The sequence below is a fragment of the Culex pipiens genome, chromosome 1, assembly GCF_016801865.2.
Source record: "Culex pipiens pallens isolate TS chromosome 1, TS_CPP_V2, whole genome shotgun sequence".
NCBI classification, from domain to species: domain Eukaryota; kingdom Metazoa; phylum Arthropoda; class Insecta; order Diptera; family Culicidae; genus Culex; species Culex pipiens.
Genome location: NC_068937.1, coordinates 50,226,706 through 50,247,131, shown reverse-complemented (window position 1 = coordinate 50,247,131; position 20,426 = coordinate 50,226,706). Strand labels below are relative to the sequence as shown.

At 35.3% G+C, this 20,426-nt stretch overlaps 1 protein-coding gene across 1 annotated transcript in view; it reads left to right on the top strand.

The window, feature by feature from the left end:
• The first annotated feature begins 4,438 nt into the window (after positions 1-4,438).
• Positions 4,439-20,426, top strand: part of LOC120432624 (heparan sulfate glucosamine 3-O-sulfotransferase 6) — a 158,640-nt gene continuing 142,652 nt past the window's right edge. The window contains exon 1 of the mRNA XM_039597881.2: positions 4,439-4,860. The gene's annotated coding sequence lies outside the window, so the exon portion shown is untranslated. The remainder of the gene's footprint in view (positions 4,861-20,426) is intronic.

The following is a 20,426-nucleotide window of genomic DNA, read 5'->3' as shown; positions in this document are numbered from 1 at the left end:
CGACGATTGTGTCGTTAGTGTGAGCGAGGTAGAAGCATTTAACAAATTTTAATAAGCTTTGCTATGTTAGCAAGCAAAATTTTTGCCACAGCTAAGGTTCTTCAAATTTCCCTGTATATATATTTCAGACGGTGTGTATGTGTGTGTGCGTGTGTGTGTGTATGAGAGAGAGAGAGAGAGAGAGAGAGAGAGAGAGAGAGAGAGAGAACCCATCCAAGTGTAACAAAATTAATTCATTTTGAACCACTATTCTGGGTGCTTCATTTTACTTTTCCCACATTACCAGGATTTTTGAATATTCGAGAATAACTCTTTCGTGAGGGTATTATTGGCCCTGAAAAGGGCCGTTGGTTGGTGGTAGGCCATTACGGCAAGCACAAGTGTTGGCTCCCGCGCCTCTATTGCTGCGGCTTCGTGTGCAACACGGTGGTCTCCTCCCGCAGATTCGTCCTCTCCTCCCGCAGATTTTCATCCTTTGGCCGCTTCTTCCTCCGCTACACCGAGTGCATTTCTTGTTCTCTGCTGCTGCTGCATCAGGAGCTCCGTCCGGGTCGGCGTCACCGGTTTGGGGGAGCGGGGTGAAGGCAGCTCGCCGAGCTGTGAAATCCGTCACCCCGCGCGTCCTTCCTTGGTTCCGTCCCGCAATCAGCAGCAGCAGGAGCTCCTTCCAGGTCGGCGTCCAAAATTGATTTGACTTGATTTTGTATCGGCACCTCCTTTTATATCAACTCGTTTTGGCGTTTGGCGAAGCAGCAGCACAAAAGGAATAAATCGCCAAATTGTGTCAAGGCCAAACGCAGGCAAGGCTTTGGGGGCGGAGTCAAGAGAGAGAGTGTGCGCGTGTGTGTGTTGTGTGCGTGCTTGCTTGCTGTGTGGAAGCAGTTTTATTAATTTAAACTCAGTTTTTAAGTGCTTCAACTAAATTTCATGGCCATTAATTAGGTATATTAAGAAAGCTTGAAATCTCCCCTTTCGTTTGGTGGGTACCACTTTTACGTGTGTTGAACAGGAGTTGAGATATTATTGTTGCAAATCTTGCAGTCGCGTTTATTTTCTTTTCGTTACATTTCGCTCCGCGAAATTTTGGATTGCTACCCTGTATAGAGCCCTAAGACGAAGTTCTTCGTCAAAAACATTTAGTTGAATTATTTTGGTTTTTCTCAAAATCAAACCATCCACTTTATTGCAAGTTTCTGCTCGAACCAAGGAGTCCAAAGGCTTGAATCGGGAGAGCACCCAAACATATTTTTACTCCAAGGAATCTTCCACTCCGGGGTTCGAACTGACGACCTTTGGATTGCGAGTCCAATCGCTGCCAGCGATGCCACCGGAGCAGGCAACGTAGCTTTCGTTTTTCTAGGGTGGTCTGTCTTTGAAAAACAGACATTTCAAAATGAAAATTTCTCGAATCTAAAGAGAAAACCCCCTTAGAGTTTTTCAAAGTTTGTAGTACTGAATCTTTTCTTTCAAATGGGATATATAAGTTTTAAAATTGTATCTTTTTTAACTTAAAACTTTAACTTAACAACTTTCTAGAAAGAAAGAAAAAACCCAAAAATATGACTAGTAAGTTAGATTTTTTTCTTTTAACCCCAAGTAGGTCGCGGGTAATCGGCTCTCCTCTCACTAACATTTACACACAAGATCCTCTGTAGTTACTGTTAGCTTTAAGAAAAAAAAAATAATTTTATGAAAAAACGGTTAGATTTTCCAAATCACCCTAACCGTGAACCACCCTATTTTTCAATCAAGCCAAAAGTTGTCCCTTTTTATTAACACTCTGCTAAAGACACCAAAGCTCCAAAAGTTCACAATTTTTTGAAAATATCATTTTCCACGAAATTTTGCGATCTGGACCACTGTGCAATGGATTTTCCATTTTCCCTTTGTGGATAATTATCCATACAAAATAAATCATTTTGCATGGAGCATGGACATGGACAATCGCCAAACCTGCCCCCCCCCCCTTCTAAAGTTTCCACGTGGTTTATGGATGGCCCCTAAGGTTAATGTTAACATTTCATAGGTCGCTTTCCCTAAGGTGTCATAAAAAAAACTTCATCATCCCGGTACGAGAATCGAACCCACGACCTCTGGATTGGAAATTCAGCAAGCCGCTTGTCGAAACCCATCCCCTACCGGTCAGTATTCCCAGTGAGTAGAATTACTTTTTTTTAAGGAATCTGACTTTGCCGAGCCAAACAGGAATCGAACCCATCATCTTCCGCTTACAAGGCGAAACTCTGCATATAGCCACTGTAGCTCGGCAAATCAATTCCATAAGGGAGAAGATCACCAGTTGTGTACGTCCGAGCCGGGATTTGAACCCCGTTCTACGTGGCTCGGTCATGGTAGCACCATTGCTCCATAGAATTTTCCGCTTTACACTGAAATTTCTTGAAATCTATTGAACGAATTGAACTGATTCTTCTTGCAATCCTAACACTAAAAATTCTAAAAATCTGTACCATGATTTGATTTGTAAAATTTGATGAAGTGGCAAACAAAAACGTTTTTGACAAAGGACTTTGTCTTTTTTTTTTCATGGTCGGAAAAGGGATAGTAACATTATTTTAAAATTATATAACACCATTATTCTTTGAAAAGCTCACCTACAATATAACAATTAAGGGCCAAAAAAAAAAACAAGAACAAGCAGTTTTCATTGGTTCAGAGTAAAATTTGAGATGGAATTTTTAAAAGAGGTTAATTCAAATAGAACTGCAAATTCAGTTGAACTAAATCCAAATAAGTCCTTTCATTTCATATTTTTTCCTATACATTTTCAAAACATTACTGCCAAAAAGAAAAAAAAATGTATGGTTTTGCTTGAATTTCGGGCATTTCCGAGAAAATTACCCATTTCCGGGAAACTGGAAAAATGTATTCACGGAAACAATTCTCGCTTACTTTTTAAAAAGGTCCTATGTACATAGGAAATCAATGGTTTTGAAAAAGTTATCTAGAATTATAGTAATTTCAAAAGTTATAAAAACATCTTACATAATTCTTTAGAACAACATCTAACATAATACATATAAAAAACTGTTTTTTTTATAATTAGAAATACAAATTTCTGCAAATAATCTTTTAGCACTGCTCATTAAAAATTTAAAATTTATAAATAAGGTAGTTGGTTTATTGTAAGGACGTTGCAAATGTTTTTCAATATTTATGTCCCCCCCCCCCACTTCCCCATTCAAAATTAGTCTGAAAAATCAGGGGCCAAAATATATTTAATGAAAATTACAATGAAAATAGATGTAATCGATTATCCGAAGTTTTGGCCGCCATCTTGGATTTAAAAATTCCAAATCATTTTAGTGTTGTTTAGGGGTCATACCTAAGCTCTAAAATCTAAATCAGACAACAACAAAAAACTTCGTGATTCGTTTATCCGAAGTGAAATTTTTCCGAGACCTTCGGATAATCGAGTCTGGACTGTATAATCAACTGAAAATAATTTCAAAATGCATTTTCTGCATTTTTCAAACATACGATTGTTTGGGCTCGTATGAAAATATTTGGAATTTTCCGATGTAGAGCAGACACTTTTTTTTGCAAAAATAAAATTTTGGTCAATACTGGACAGGTGTATAATGCATTTTAAAACACTTCTTTTCATTCAAATGTTGAAACTATGGCTTGTAATTTCAATTCGTTAATTTTTTTATTCTTTTATCCTCCCTTTTTATATGTATAGTTTCATTTTAATTATTTTAAAAACACTATCAGATAAATAAGAGGGCTATTTTACATGATGAGTCAAAATGGATCCGCGATGATGATGATGTTTACTGAATTCTTCAGAGGCATTTAAGTCTACCAATTTTGAAAATCTTATCTGAATTGAATTTATTCCGAGCAAACATCAGCCAAATGAAATTTTAATGAGAAATCGTCCAATCGACTTTAGAATTCACGAAAGGTATTGAAAATATTGCAACATTATCTGTAGTTAGTCGTACTTGTATCACATTTATTTTTTTTTTCTTAAATTTGGATGAAAATTATAAACTCCACATCATTGCAAAGGTGTTTGTGCCATACGTTTAAAGATCTGGCAAATCTGAAATGAGAAAGGCCAAACCGCATCTTCTTGTAGTTGAAGTAACTTTAAATAAAATAATTAACTAAGTTTTAAATGCAGCGAAACTAAAACCAAAATAAATAAAAACCCTCAATATTTCAAATCCATCCTGGCATTCCGGCCACCCCAAAGAACCCAAACCATGACGACACCGCGTCGCGACGCTCGCTCACCGTCGTCTTCATCGGCGTTCGTCGGGTCCACCGACGAGATCTCCAACTCAACAACAACCGACCGACGGCGCCAACATCAGCGGCGAGAGCACACAACGATTCCGCCTGTTGGCAGCTTCCTTCAGTCTCTCACGGGTCGTCCTAGCGCAAGCACGTGCTATTCTCTCGGCGTTACGGGTATCCGAAGTTCGTGTCCTGGAAGGTGTCGGATGCTTCCGCAAGTCGCCGGGGTTTTGCAATCGTAAAGTGGTTTGTGGTGCAATTTTCTTGTTATTTTGAAAAAGTGAGTGAATTTAAACGGAAATTTAGTGGGGGAAGAGTCCGGAAATAACCCATCTTCAGTGGACCATGGAAAAGGTCACAGCTGTTTTTGTAGGCTTTGGATAGCAGTACAAATCGACAACATCAACCGACAAAAAAAAAACAAACATGAATCGATACACAACTGTGTTTACAGCTATGGATTACACATTGTAAAGCTGTAAGAGGATTCCAGAGAAAAGTTCCTTCGCAAAGTACGCAAGTTCTCCATTAAACGACTGCAACGTTTGAACTCCGCAAAAACAGGAGCCTCCATTCATCGCCAAACAAGTTCAGGTTCGTTTCACAAAGAGTGTCTGCGTGTTTGTGTTTGTGTGTGTGGTGAGGCTTTGAATGCTGAAAACTGTTTTTCTTTTGCGAACATTTTGTTTTCACTTTACACACCGAGCTGTGATGGGCCAAAATGTTGAATGTTGTGTTTGAATGAAGAGAATGGGAGACACAGAGAGAGAAACGAACGAACTCACTCACAGTTTTTCCGAGCGCAGTCCTAATTCTCTCACCAGAGAGATGTGTTGTGTGTGGGCAGCCTGGGTGCCGGGAAAAGTTGAATGAAAATTGCCAACACACGGGCGAGTGTGCTTTTCCTCTTTTCCTCCGATCTTGTTTGGAACGAACGGTATCGTCATCCGTTTTCATCCTGATTTCCCACCCATCACCCCCCTTCTCCATTGGATTGTGATGGGGTGCCATTCGATTGTGAGGACGATATTGGGCAAGGCATTGGTGGGCGTAGGAAGGGGAGCTTACGCGATTTGAACTTATTAAATTTGTTTTGGCATTTACTCAGACCAAAATCATAAATACTTACTATGTATAATGAATAAGAAATATGACTACTAAGTTTTTACGGCAAAGAAATCGAAATTTCGTGGCTTGCCAATCAAATTTGAATTCCATGGCCTTTGCACGGTACTCTCAAAACTGTTTGAAATAACAACGAAAAAGTTTATTTCCAACAAATTAATAATGGAGCACTTCCATTCGAGCAGTTTTTGTTTTTTCTACAATGTGTTCCTTATGGGAGAACTGTCATTTCTACCACTCGAATCGGGTGCTCCATTGAATAACTTCTGTAAAAATACTTTGAAGTACAGCAGTTTCAAATATTTGTAACTAACAGTTTTTATAAGCTATTTTTTTTTTGTAAAGTTCAACAGAATGATTTCAGCTAATCTTTCGGTACTTTTCAGCATTTCGCTGTCAAATTTTTTTTTCAGATTTTAAATTATTATATCAGAATGAAATGCCAAAATATCATAAAATTTAGCGTACCAAAATTTCAGCTGAATAAAATGTAACTTTTTAGTTTGTTTTAAGTCAATAAGACATTTTCAGTTTTGAGAAGTTAATTCAAAATTTAATTTAAAGAGATTTTTCTATATTTTTTTTGTAGATAAGGTGGTTTAAGGATGGTCCCATGATTCATTTGCATTGAAAAAATTTATAAATAAGTTCAACAAATTAACATCTAATCCTTTTTTTGAATTTTTAATTTTCGATTATAATGTGGCTTGGTTTTTTTAATAACATATGCAAAATCAATAATTTTCATTAAGACCATTAAGCCATTAAGCCATTAAGAAGAAAAATACTTTCTAAGGTTAGTTTTCAAAATTTCGTAAGCACCATTTGTAAACAAAGCCGATTGATTCCCATTTAATTTACAAATCATGAACTTCAAATATGCTATAAATTGTTCATCTGCACGTCCTTTAAAGGAGAATGGGCAAATTCGTATGGAAGCTGAACCATGGATGTACACTAGGGTGCCCAGAATATGGGACTTTTTCTCAAAACCTCGCTCCACAAGCTGAATATTGTTCCTTGACCTATTTTAGGACTCTGGGCCTAATATGAACAAAATCGGTCCTCATTTTCCCATTGATACTCGGAGGTAAAGTTTGTATGGGAAAAATCGAAAAAATGTATGGAAAACCCAAAAGTCTTACGGTTTGGTCTGCACGGTTCGCTACTTCCATCCAAATATTCCCAAAAGTGAGATTCTTATTGAAATTTTAATGCTCTACAACTTTGTGAAATACCAAAGCTGTAAAACTCGATCCTGAAAAGTTATTAGTTATTATCCAATTTCGCTCAAAATTTACACAGATGCTTAAAATTACCCAAAAAACCGTTTTCCGCTTGTGGAGCAGGGAGTCATTTTTTCTGGGCACCCTAATGTACACGAACGAGACCAACTTTTTTTGAAAGATCTCGCCGAGACAAGAAAAAAAAAGTCATCTGGTCCAGCTCTCTAAACCCCGGGGTTCAAAAGTTACAGACTGATGAAGTTTGAGCATTTTGGGTGAATATGTACAACAAATCGTTATTTTTGCATTTTCTAAAATCACTCATGAAAACAATAATATTTTATGGATTTCGATCACCTTGACTTCGTTCGACGCGTATTAGCGAAAACTATCAATTCTGATATGTCTTAGCATGATTAAAACATTATTTCATTTGTGTTAATCCGTTTGAACCACATTGCAACAAATAATTATGTATGAAGAATCCTCATTCTCGTTCGTGTACATCCATGGTCCAAAACCGCACATTCTCCTTTGCTGAGAAACTATGAAAATTACATTTGTTTTATAGAAGAAAAAAACCGATTAGTGTCACAGGTCATGAAGGCTGATACGACGTATTGCAAACTAACCACAGAATTAAAATTAACCGTGTTTAGTACCGTCATCAGGGGTGACATTGAGTCTGGGGGTTGAGATTGGGTCATACAAATTTCAGCATTTTTGCATGACCCAATCTTGCCCCCCAGATCCAATGTCGCCCCTGATGACGGTACATCAAATTCACGCTTAAAACAAATACTGGCTGAAATACAATGATAAAATAATATCAACATTAAAACCGATCTTCATGGGATTTTGATGTGCCAGATACGGATAATTTAAAAAGCTTTTTCTTCTTAAGAGCGAGTTTTTACCAATGTGTAACAGGTCGTATCGAGGTGCTCCGATTTGGATGAAACTTTCAGCGTTTGTTTGTCTATACATGAGATGAACTCATGCCAAATATGAGCCCTCTACGACAAAGGGAAGTGGGGTAAAACGAGCTTTGAAGTTTGAGGTCCAAAAAACCTAAAAAATCTTAAAATTGCTCGCATTTCCGTAAAACTACATCAATTCCAACTCTCTTAGATGCATTCGAAAGGTCTTTTGAAGCACTTCAAAATGTGCCATAGACATCCAGGATTGGTTCTACTTTTTCTCTTAGCTTTTGCAAATTACTGTCAAAAATGGATTTTTTTTAAACCTTAATATCTTTTTGCAACAGCCTCCAACACCCATACTCCCATAGGTCAAAAGATAGGTAATTACATGGACTAAAAGCCTACGGTGTTATCTTTTTGGCCAATCGCAGTTTTTCTCATAGTTTTTCGATTTTTCTAGAACAAATATTTTACAACGTTAGTTTTTGCCCTGTAGGCCGCCATAGCGGCACTTTTTGATCTCAATTTTGTCATATTCGGAATCCTCGGACAATTTCACGTAAGTTAGAAGTATTGGAGTTGTAAATTTGATTGGAAAAATTGCCATTTAGAATGAATTAAAATATTTTTTAACAATTTGTTGCATTAGGGGTAAAACAGGTTTTCGCCTACTTGATACAGCATTTGACGTATTGATCACAGGGTAAATAAGATCTATTTCTTTTTTGAAAAATGTTTTATTTAATTATTTTTTAAATCAAAATTACAACTTCAATACTTCTAACTTACGTGAAATTGTCCGAGGATTCCGAATATGACAAAATTGAGACCAAAAAGTGCCGCTATGGCGGCCTACAGGGCAAAAACTAACGTTGTAAAATGTTTGTTCTAGAAAAATCGAAAAACTATGAGAAAAACTGCGATTGGCCAAAAAGTTAACACCGTAGGCTTATAGTCCATGAAATTCCCTAACTTTTGACCTAAGGGAGTATGGGTGTTGGAGGCTGTTGCAAAAAGTTATTAAGGTTTTGAAAAAATCCATTTTTAACAGTAATTTGCAAAAGCTATGAGAAAAAGTCAAACCAAAGCTGGATGTCTATAGCACATTTTGAAGGGCTTCAAAAGACCTTTCGAATGCATCTAAGCAGGGCTGCGGAGTCGGGTCATATTTCAAGCGACTCCGACTCCGACTCCGACTCCGGCTTTCTGAGTTAAACCGACTCCGACTCCGACTCCGGCTCCGGCATCCACAAATTGTTGACTCCGGCTCCGACTCCGACTCCGGCCTACCAACTCTAGCCGACTCCGACTCCGACTCCGACTCCAGCTTTCCACAAATTGTTGACTCCGACTCCGACTCCGACTCCTACACCTAATCTGTATTTTAAATATTTAAAACAATTGAATTAATCACATCACTCACTTTTCAGTTCATACCTGCGCGAATACTGTAAACCGGGGTGACATTTATGTTCGGGGTGTTTTGCATTTTGCAATTGATAAATACGAATTATATACCGTAAAACGGGGTGACTTTGATAGCCGGGGTGACTTTGATAGGTTTGCGATTTTTCCGCAAAATGAAGAGTACAATTAAAATACGTAAGGAATGGTTTAGAAACATACTGACCGTGGTAGAGAAGTGTTCAAAGTACCTCAAGAAGAACTTTTCATAAAATTTTGAAAAGTTTAAAAAGTTGGTTAACTATAGTTAAGAAAATTTTGATGAAGGTCATTATTTTAAACTTCTCAAAGTGTCATGATTTTCTCAATGAACATGATTTTTAATCGGAAAACGGAATGCATTTTCGGATTCTTTGGACAATTTTCCACTGGAAGAAGGTTAAATAAGTTTGAAAATAATAAATAATATATGTTTTTGAAACACAATTAAAAAATATCTCCAAATTTATAGGCAATTTCAGTTGAACAAATTTCATGTAAAATGTTAAAACTTGTGATTCGTGCTTCGAATTCAGTATAAAATGCAATATAAATCGATAATTTTATAAACAAAACTAGTTTTAACAAATTTCAGGCAAAATTCCGACTTTTTAACAATTTTACCTTAATTTTATATGTATTTTGTTAAAAAGCTGATAAACTTAGTTAACTAAATATACACATTGATTTTTTTCTTAAAAACTATATCAGCTACTTTAGTGATGGTACATTTAACGTACAAATAAAGTTTGAACGTCTTAAATATGATTTTAACAAGAAAAACTATGACTATCAAAGTCACCCCGGAGTTTAAACTAAGAATTTTAAACGTAACTATTTTTCTAAACACTATTGAAAATACTTTTTTTCCAAAATAGTGCATGGACTTTGTGTGGCCTACCCCAGTACATGTTTCAAAAATAATAATCATGAGAAAAACCTTACCTGTTGGAAAATATTCTAAAAACAAATTGAAATCCTATCAAAGTCACCCCGGTTTACGGTACAAACAGAATGGTATGGAACCACATTAAGCTTGGTAGATAAGTGTTCGTTGTTCTTAGTTAAATGTTTTCAGCGTTAATGAAACAAAAATTAAAAAAAATTGAACTTTTAAATTTACTACTTTAAATTTACATTCATTTTTCTTAAGACAATTAACTAATTTTCATTTGTACTTTTTTTAATGAAATATTAAAAGAAAGTAGCTTTCATGATCGATTTGACATATCAAATAAATTTGCATACTTTTAGGCTGAAATTTTAAAGACAATAACACATCAAAGATACCCTGGTTTTGAAATAAACAATTTTCAAAGTAACTATTTTTTAAAGCTTTTTTGAATTTATTTGAGAAGACGTACATGGACATTGTGTGATCATGAGAAAATTCTAATATTTGGAAAATAAATAAAATTATTTCAATTCTATCTCCCCGATTTCAGGCATTTAAATAAACAAACTTGTTCAACGATATTATTTAAAGATCAAAACTTTAAGAGTTTTGTAGAGAAATTGTAAACATTGAGGTCTATCGATCGAATAAATTTAATGATTATTTCAAAATTTGTTGCAACTTATTTTCGATTTTTTTTGTCAGTTTGAAATTTTTTCAGCAAGACACTTTGATTTCTAGATTAAATTTTCAAAAGGTCCTATCTGCATAGGAAACCCATGCCGGATAGGTTGTTTTGAAAATTTAATCTAGATTTATTTTTATTTTCATACAAAATGAGCATGTTGCGTTCCAAGTAGAATATTGGTATAATAGTTGATAATGTTTTAAAAACATAATTATTTTTGTTAGATACTGATAGTGAACCTTTATTTTTCCTATTCAAAAAAGTGATCTACTTTAAAATTCCAAGACGTTTGCTAATTTTAATTGAAAGAATACATAAATACATGCAAAAAGAGGCAGTAAAGAATCATTTTAATATTTTTTAATTCTATGACTACACAGCGACAATTGTTTACTATTTTATGATTTATTACAAACATTGACAAGAGAGGATTAACACATTATCATTCAGTGATCTTAGTGAAATAACACAATAAGAGCTTTCCAATCACAATAAAAATGCTTCGAAAACACAATGATATCTGATAAATATCTTGAACCAAACCATAAATTTAATATAAAAATTTCAATGTAGTGCACGCAATTCAATAAATAAATTTAAAATATTTAAAAAAATGATAATTAACGTGAATTATAACAAATTTTGAACAATAAATAGATTAAATTATATTAATTTTTTAACAACTCCGACTCCAGCTCCGACTCCGGGTCTATCAGAAATTTACGACTCCGGCTCCGACTCCGACTCCAGCTCATAAAATTTAGACGACTCCGACTCCGACTCCGACTCCAGCTATTCGAGTTTTGACGACTCCGGCTCCGACTCCGACTCCAGGTCCCCAAAAAGACCCGACTCCACCGACTCCGGCTCCGACTCCGACTCCGACTCCACAGCCCTGCATCTAAGAGAGTTGGAATTGATGAAGTTTTACGGAAATGCGAGCAATTTTAAGATTTTCATGTGTTTTGGACCTCAAACTTCAAAGCCCGTTTTACCCCACTTCCCTTTGTCGTAGAGGGCTCATATTTGACATGAGTTCATCTCATGTATAGACAAACAAACGCTGAAAGTTTCATCCAAATCGGAGCACCTCGATACGACCTCTAGAACAAACCGAGCAATATTTACAAATACAGGCTCTTAATAGCGCTAACGTCACATAGACAAACCAATACAAATTATGAATTTGGCCTGTCAATTGCAGTGATAAAAACGATGAAAATTTTTTGAAAACATAAAAATGACGGCTTAGCTGAAAAAATGATGTAAATGATAAAATTGAGTTTTCACGCAGAATTTTGAATTTTGATTTTTTTTAGCACTGAAGTGAACAAAAACTAATTATTCAATAAGCAAAAATGTTCAGCAAGAAATTTCCGTGAAGATTATGGTAGGATTTTTGGACAGGAATTTCCAGGAACAAATTCGCAAAAAATTCAGACAACTAATTTCATTTATAAACTTTAGGGTGGTGACTTTCAACATTGACATGATTTTTCGTTCAAAGATATAAAATTTGCTACGTTTCCAATATTTTTTTAAAACTCCTTTTACTAGTTGCACGTGTTGATACATTTTTGTAACGTTTTTGCTCTTCCTTGTAAAGTTATGAAAATCATCATTAATCAAAAATTGTCACCAAAACGTCATTCATTGCTTGCAAAATTATATAACTTTGAGACACTTGTGATTTAAATAAAAAAATCTTGCAGGGTCTTCAAGAAGGCTACAACCTGCATCATTTTCTTTGAAAATGATTCGCCTTAATATGTAACCAATGAAAAATGACAACTTCCTGGATCATTATAAATACAGAACCTTTTTGGTGGGACCCCTAGCTATGATTTAAAGTAAAATACGGAGCAGTTTGAACTCATTTTTGAATGTTTTGGAACAAAATAAGATATTTCCTCTGAAAACAGGCCATTCTTAGATATTTCCGAATGTTTCGTTGTATGAAAACATTGTTCTTGGAATCCTATCGGAATCCAGGTGAGCTCGAAGGTTTCCGAAACATTGTTTTTTTTTTATTGGGACACCCTAATGGTCATTTGTCACAGGCTTAGCTGATGATTTTGAATAATTTTGATGGTGCCCCTTGACATGAAAAAAAAACTTTATGACGGATTGAGCTTATTGCCCGATGAATTTCTATGAGAAAGACAGATAGAATGTTTGTAAACGACAAAAGTATTTATTGACTTCTTTTGGTTTTGCAAAAATAATCGAGGTTCGGAAAATCGAGTCAGAACTATATTGCATTGGACTAAATTTACTGTAGGAGCATTTTGCAAAAAAAAAATCACAAGAAAATATATTTCAAAATCCAACTTAATGAGTAGGCAATGTTGAACGCTGGAGTCCTAGATATGCAGCGTTAGCGTCTTCCATAACTGAGCAATTAAAGCTTATTCGCTTCATGATCAGCATTACTTCATGACCCGTATCGTTGCCAGAGTAAGCGCACGGACAAAAAGACGTAAATTGCCTTTAAATTCATATTCAACCATTTATATCGTGCTGGTGCGCTCGTTTTCGATTAGTAGGTGTGATTGATAGATTTTTAATACCAATTTCAATGATGTACGGCTATTTATCTGTGGTAAGAAAGAAACTTTCATAAACTTACGCTTCCTAACTCTGAAACCGTTTTTACTGGTTCTCGGCGGCTTCCAGTACCATGCAACCCGCGGAGGCTCTCCTATAGGTTGAACCGTGCACGACCGGTTTGTTCCATATTCGTCAGAAATCATGGCGGAAATTCGGCCAGATGGCTGGCGCAAGCCCTCAGACGAACGCTAGAATTGCGCCCGCCATTTCCGACCGGGTATAATAAAGAACTTGATGTGAGTGAAATCTTGAACAGCTTAGATAAAATATAATTTTAGCCACTCAGCGGCGGTTAAAAAAAGATTTTTGCAGAAAAATCATCAAAATCAAGCGGTCTCTTTTGGTAATTCTGAAATTATAATGATATGATTTTTAAAAAATCTGTCGGAATTCGGTGCGTATACTCAACCTAAAGCATTTTGCGTGTCCAGAGAAATGTACTGGGAACTGATTTCTATGGAGAAACATGGTATTTTACGGCAATTTGGTCCCGAGGCCTTCAAATCAGTAAACATTATTTGATTCAAGAAGATTACATTTCCCTATTCCCATGTAACGCCCATGTACTTCATCGAACGATGCGGCCAGCGACGACGAAACTGTGGCACTAAAAACCCTCAGCAGCCCGGCGAATATTTAGCGAAACCTCCGCAATAATACAGTCGTGCCTCGGTTTAGCACCGCATATGGGGGATGCAAAACCGAGGCGTGCATAACCGAGGCACAGAGCTTATGGGATTTTGGCTATATGGGAGACATTGGCTTTAATCGTACGAAAAATCATGCAAACATCAAAAAATTATAGTGTTTTGGAGTCGGGATGATGTCAGCAATCCATTAAAATTTTTATTTCATGAAAATTTTCACAAAAATACGTATTTTTCCTGTATTTCGAAAATGCATATTTTTTTCTCTAAAGAAACCAAAAATATATTGTTATTGCAATATGGGTATCAAACGATCGGGATTTTTTCATACATTTCGAATGTAATAACAACATTTTTAGAAAATACTCAAAATTTTCACAAAACTACGTATTTTCGAAAAAATACTCAAAATTTAAATTTTTACAATATGGGTATCAAACGATCGGGATTTTTTCATACATTTCGAATGTAATAAAAACATTTTTAGAAAATACTCAAAATTTTCCCAAAACTACGAATTTTTGAAAAAAAGTACTCAAAATGTCCGTTTTTACAATGTGGGTATCAAACAATCGGGATTTTTTCATACATTTCGAATGTAATAACAACATTTTTAGAAAATACTCAAAATTTTCACAAAACTACGTATTTTCGAAAAAATACTCAAAATTTCAATTTTCACAATATGGGTATCAAACGATCGGAATTTGTTTCAAACATTTCGAATGTAATAACAACATTTTTAGAAAATACTCAAAATTTTCACAAAACTACGAATTTTTGAAAAAAGTTCTCAAAATTTCCGTTTTTACAATGTGGGTATTAAACGATCGGGATTTTTTCATACATTTCGTATTTAAGAACAATATTTTTAGAAAATACCCAAAATTTTCACAAAACTACGTATTTTCGAAAAAAATACTCAAAATTTCAATTTTTACAATATGGGTATCAAACGATCGAGATTTTTTCATACATTTCGAATGTAATATCAACATTTTTAGAAAATACTCAAAATTTTCACAAAACAACGAATTTTTGAAAAAAAAGTATTAAAAATTTCCGTTTTTACAATGTGGGTATCAAACGATCGAGATTTTTTCATACATTTCGAAAGTTATTAAAAAAATGAAAATACTCAAAGTTTGCACAAAACTACGTATTTTTGAAAAAAAAATACTCAAAATTTCCGTTTTTCACAAGAGGTATCAAATGTTCGGGATTTTTTTATATATTTCATAAGTTATAACACAAATTTGTGGAAATATCCAAATTTTCACAAAACTACGTTTTTTTCGAAAAAAATACCCCAAATTTCAGTTTTTTACAGTATGAGTATCACATGGTTGAGATTTTTTCATTAATTGTTAACTTTGTATCGTCATGTGTCCGATTTTTCTAAGGGACGACGGGACTTGAACCCGCAACCACCTCATTAGTACTGAGACGCACCGCCAATTGTACCACTGAGGCCCTTGAGATTCTAGATGTCTCAAACCACCGTAGTGCTACGTGTGACAGTTTGGTATCTATTCCAGCCTGAAAACAGTATATTTAGATCGCTTTGGTATCGTGATCATCGTCGTCTCCTTCTGGCGAAATCTGCTGAGCAGGAAGATTGAGACTATGCTTCAATTTAATTTAAAAGGTCATAAATTATTTTTTTGAAAATGGGCAAGATTTTCACAAAACTACCGTCAACTGGGGTGAATCGGGAGAGCACGTTTAAGAGCACTTAAAAGCTTCAAATTTTGAAATGAATGCACACATTTTGTTGCTCTGAATCTGGTCTAACCGAAATCACTCAAAAATACCAAAATAACAGGCTAAAACATTGCTAAAACTGCTGTCCTAATTCGCCCCATGTGTCCGAAGGATAATCAAATAACGAACAAAAAAAAACATATTTTTTATTTTCTTTTTCGAAAATACGTAGTTTTGTGAAAATTTTGAGTTGTAATGCCACTTCCACGTTGGTATTGGTATGACGACTCCCCCTCGTTGTGCGGCGTCTGTTTCAGAGGAATTCTCGAAGCTTTTTTTTATGCTTTATCCCTTAGCCTCTCTTTCCGGGTGGCAGGATATTCAGTTGGCTGACTTGGTCGCCCTTGCCGGGTGCTGTGTCTCCACCGTGTCTGAGTGTAGTCTTATCAAGTTGGTGGGACATTCCCACAAACGTAACTTTAGATTAGGAGCAAATGAGGAAAGAGTGATATCGGTGAAACGCTTATTCAGATATTTAAATTTAATTCAAATTGATTAAAAAATAATATTTTTTTGCAAATTGTAATTTCTTTTTCAAAACAAAAAATTATAATCATTACCATTTTTGTTGATTAAAAATAAAAACTAAGCCCAACAAATCTTTCTCCACCATGCAACCTTTGCTGGATGAAATATCGTGATGAGCTATCGCTGCGGTACTACTTAGCGTCGATTTCCTAGAGTAAAGATACCGTACCATAGCTGGTGATGGTGGCGGGTTGCTATTGTAAGAATAGTGTTTATTTACAAAGTGACAGCAACAGCAATAACAAACAACGGCCGCGCAAACAACCTTGGCTCCGTTATTTCTGCCGCTTTGCCTTTTTGTTTGTGTGAGAACGCGGAAAATGAAGGAAAACAGTTTTCCCCATTTCATTATTTAAGTTCTGTCTTTTTTTGGTCGCATTTTCAGGAGGTTCTGGCCTTGGTAACACTAACTTTTGTTCGTGGAAATGACGTTTACTGTGAATTGTGATGAAGTTGAAAACTAATAATTGTAAACCTCTACTACCCAATTATGTCTTTATTTATTTTTTCCCCTTATTTTGTTTTATTTGAATAATTACATCACTATTTTGAATTATGAAAAATATATGTTATCTTAAATGAAACTTAAAACTTATCCAACTTTTTTTGCCAGAATCTGATTGGTTGGTATCTGATGTACATACACATTTTAAATGGATCCTAGAAGGGTTCAAAGAGATCGGGTATGCCCTTAGGCAAAAAAGCTAAATACCACGACTGATACGCGGAAGGACGCTCCAAATGAGGCAAAACAAGACCGTAACGTCGAATTCGTAATTTCCCCCTAACCTGCGCTGCTGATTATATACAAACGGAAGAGAAAGACGAGGTGCAAGGATATTTTGTTTTCTTTCCGTTTTCGTCTGCAGCAAGTCCTTAAAATAAATAAAAACTGGAAGTGGGTGGTGGAAGGTGAACTGTTTCTTTCACCTTGTCCCACAACTACACAGTGAAAATTTATTTAAAAAAAATGTCATGAAAAATAGAAATACCACAGTACACAGTGGTTCAAAAGGCTGTTTTGACGAACTTAATTGATTAGAGCAAAAAGTAAGCATTTTCGTGCTTCGACATGTTCTACAACTTTGTTCAGCGATGTCATGGCCTACTTTTGATGAAATTTGTTTTTCAAAATACTCATCACAGTAGGCTATGGAATTTCTAACTTTTGACTGTTAAGAGATAGAGCTTTGGTGTCTTCGGCAAAGTTGTAGGGCTGAAAATTTCCACAAACTTTGTCGAAGACGCCAAAGCTCTATCTTTGCGTTGAATACCAGTTTTGGAACCTTTTCCATAAATCCCTGCCAAAAACCAATTTTTTGACTAAAACTATGTTGAACTTTGATTTTTGACGATTACAATGTTCAGAAGAGTTTTCAGTAATATCAAAACAAACAACTTTGTCGAAGACGCCAAATTGATAGGAGCTATATGTGATGAGTTATAGCAAGATTTGGTGATAATTTAGCTAGTTTTCGAGATCGGTATACAAAGCCTCGGGCAAATTTGGGCAAAAACCCATACAATAGGCTTCAAGTATGACTATTCCACTACAAAATGTCGGGTGAATCATTCGTCCGAAGGTTTACGGTCATAGATTTCCGAGCATTTTAATTTATTTTATTTTTGATGACTATTTAAATGCATTTAGGACACTTTTAAGGCACATAAGCCATTTTTGAGATTTATTCGGACACACGAGGCATGTATGCCAGACTCTTGTGAAATTTTTGATGTATTGGAAGTCTATCTTTGGAATCTATTGGCTAATAAATAATATGAATGTTTGAAATAATTTACTGTCTTTTGCAACACCAACGTTATGACGTTGTCTAGATGTCTAGATTCGCCGATTAACTCTTTTGGAAGGTATTTTTTTTTCAAAGATATTCACAAAAATACACTGGATAGCCTCAAAAATAGACTTCCAATACATCAAAATTTTCACAAGAGTCTGGCCTACACGCCTCGTGTGTCCGAATAAATCGCAAAAATGGCTTATGTGCCTTAAAAGTGTCCTAAATGCATTTAAATAGTCATCAAAAATAAAATAAATTAAAATGCTCGGAAATCTATGACCGTAAACCTTCGGTCACCCGACACCCGACATTTTGTAGTGGAATAGTCATACTTGAAGCCTATTGTATGGGTTTTTGCCCAAATTTGCCCGAGGCTTTGTATACCGAGCTCGAAAACTAGCTAAATTATCACCAAATCTTACTATAACTTATCACATATAGCTCCTATCAATTTGGCGTCTTCGACAAAGTTGTTTGTTTTGATATTACTGACAACTCTTCTGAACATTGTAATCGTCAAAAATCAAAGTTCCACATAGTTTTAGTCAAAAAACTGGTTTTTGGCAGGGATTTATGGAAAAGGTTCCAAAACTGGTATTCAACGCAAAGATAGAGCTTTGGCGTCTTCGACAAAGTTTGTGGAAATTTTCAGCCCTACAACTTTGCCGAAGACACCAAAGCTTTATCTCTTAACAGTCAAAAGTTAGAAATTCCATAGCCTAGTGTGATGAGTATTTTGAAAAACAAATTTCATCAAAAGTAGGCCATGACAACGCTGAACAAAGTTGTAGAACATGTCAAAGCACGAAAATGCTTACTTTTTGCTCTAATCAATTAAGTTCGTCAAAACAGGCTTTTGAACCACTGTGCAGTACAAACATGTTGAAATTTCTTAAAAGAAAATATTCTTCATATAAAAACACATTTTTTTAACACTGTAGTTGGGGCTGGCAACACTGCAAAATTGCGCTAATGAAAAGTAATTCAATATGCAGCGGAATATTGGCGACGATTCTTTCCTCCTTTTTCCATGTAAAAAAAAGGAAAAAGGAAGAACCCTACACTGGCCAGGTCGGTGGACGACCAGCGATCTCTCGGATTTCTTCTCGGATTGTGCACATAATTGAGTACCTCTGCTGGTTTTATTGTTGCTGACATTTTCCAGAATGACAATCATTAGTTAGAGCTGGTTTTGATTTGAATTGATTGATGAGCCAGTTCCAGGAGATTGATTCGGAGGATTCACGGACTGCTAATTTAGATGATAGGCTGGGGATAAAATTTTATCAAGGCAAACACTTTTTGGGACCGAGCCACGTAGCCCAGTGGTAACGCTTCCGCCTCGTAAGGGGTCGTGCATAAACCACGTGGTCTCCTTAGGGGGGGGGAGGGGGTCCGAAATCCGACCGAAAAAAAACATGAAAAGCCATGGGGGGGAGGGGGGGGGTCGACGGCTGACCACGTGGCCTTTAAAAAAAATCTTTTCTAAAAAAAACAAAAAAATAAGCGCTTTGAATTTACTTATATGCATACATTTTTTGTTACGCTTCAAAACCATACAATTATTGTGTTTAAAATTATTACTTATATTTCAATGTCATAATATTTTCCAATTCAATATTGAATTATATATTTCGGCAGATTCATATCAATACTTTGAGCCTGTTATTGAATGTACACTTTTTAATACTCATGTAACTACGTCTTGCAAAAGTTTAAAAGCTGTTAAAAAATAAAGTGACAGTATCCAAAGTTAATACACCCTAAAAAATGCGTACCAAAATGCAAACACAATTTCATTTTTTTTTGTTGATGGTATCAAGTAACTAAAAATGTGCTTGCAAATTTGCATTGAAAGTAGATGTAGTCTTCGATAGTTCTATTTTGGAACAACTAAAAAAATAAATATTGCTGACAATTTTATAAGATTTTCGTAACAAGGCAAAAAACTAAATATGTATTATAAATAAAGTGTCTAAAAATGATTCTCTGCGAAAAAAAAAATAATTTTCAAAATCTCAGATCTTAGCTAATTACCGTAGCTGGTCCTATAAGTGATCGAAGAATCTTAATCGAAAGATTTCCTTTTGGCACTTAAAACAAACTCAAGATATCTTGTATCTCCTCTCTAGGGTTAGTGAAATTTCACGATTTCGCGGACAGCGTGAAATCCGCGAAATTTGGCTTTTTCCGCGAAATCCCGTGAAATTTTATGTTTGTGTGAAACGGTAACGATTTCTCTCAAAATAATTTATCAAACTCAAATAACAACAATCTTATGAACTGCAAACAACTGTGTTATGAACTGTGTAACAACTGTAGAATTAAGCGAGTGAATACCCTGGTTTAATTTCTAATATAAGGTTAGTGATTTTTGAAGATTTCGTGGTTGGCGTTAAATTCGTTAAATTTATCAATTTTGTCAAGTTTATTTTTTCAATAACAACATAAAAAATATTTCATGCTAAAAGACTATTTAAGTAAATTTTATTAGTTTTAAATTGAAAAGCTT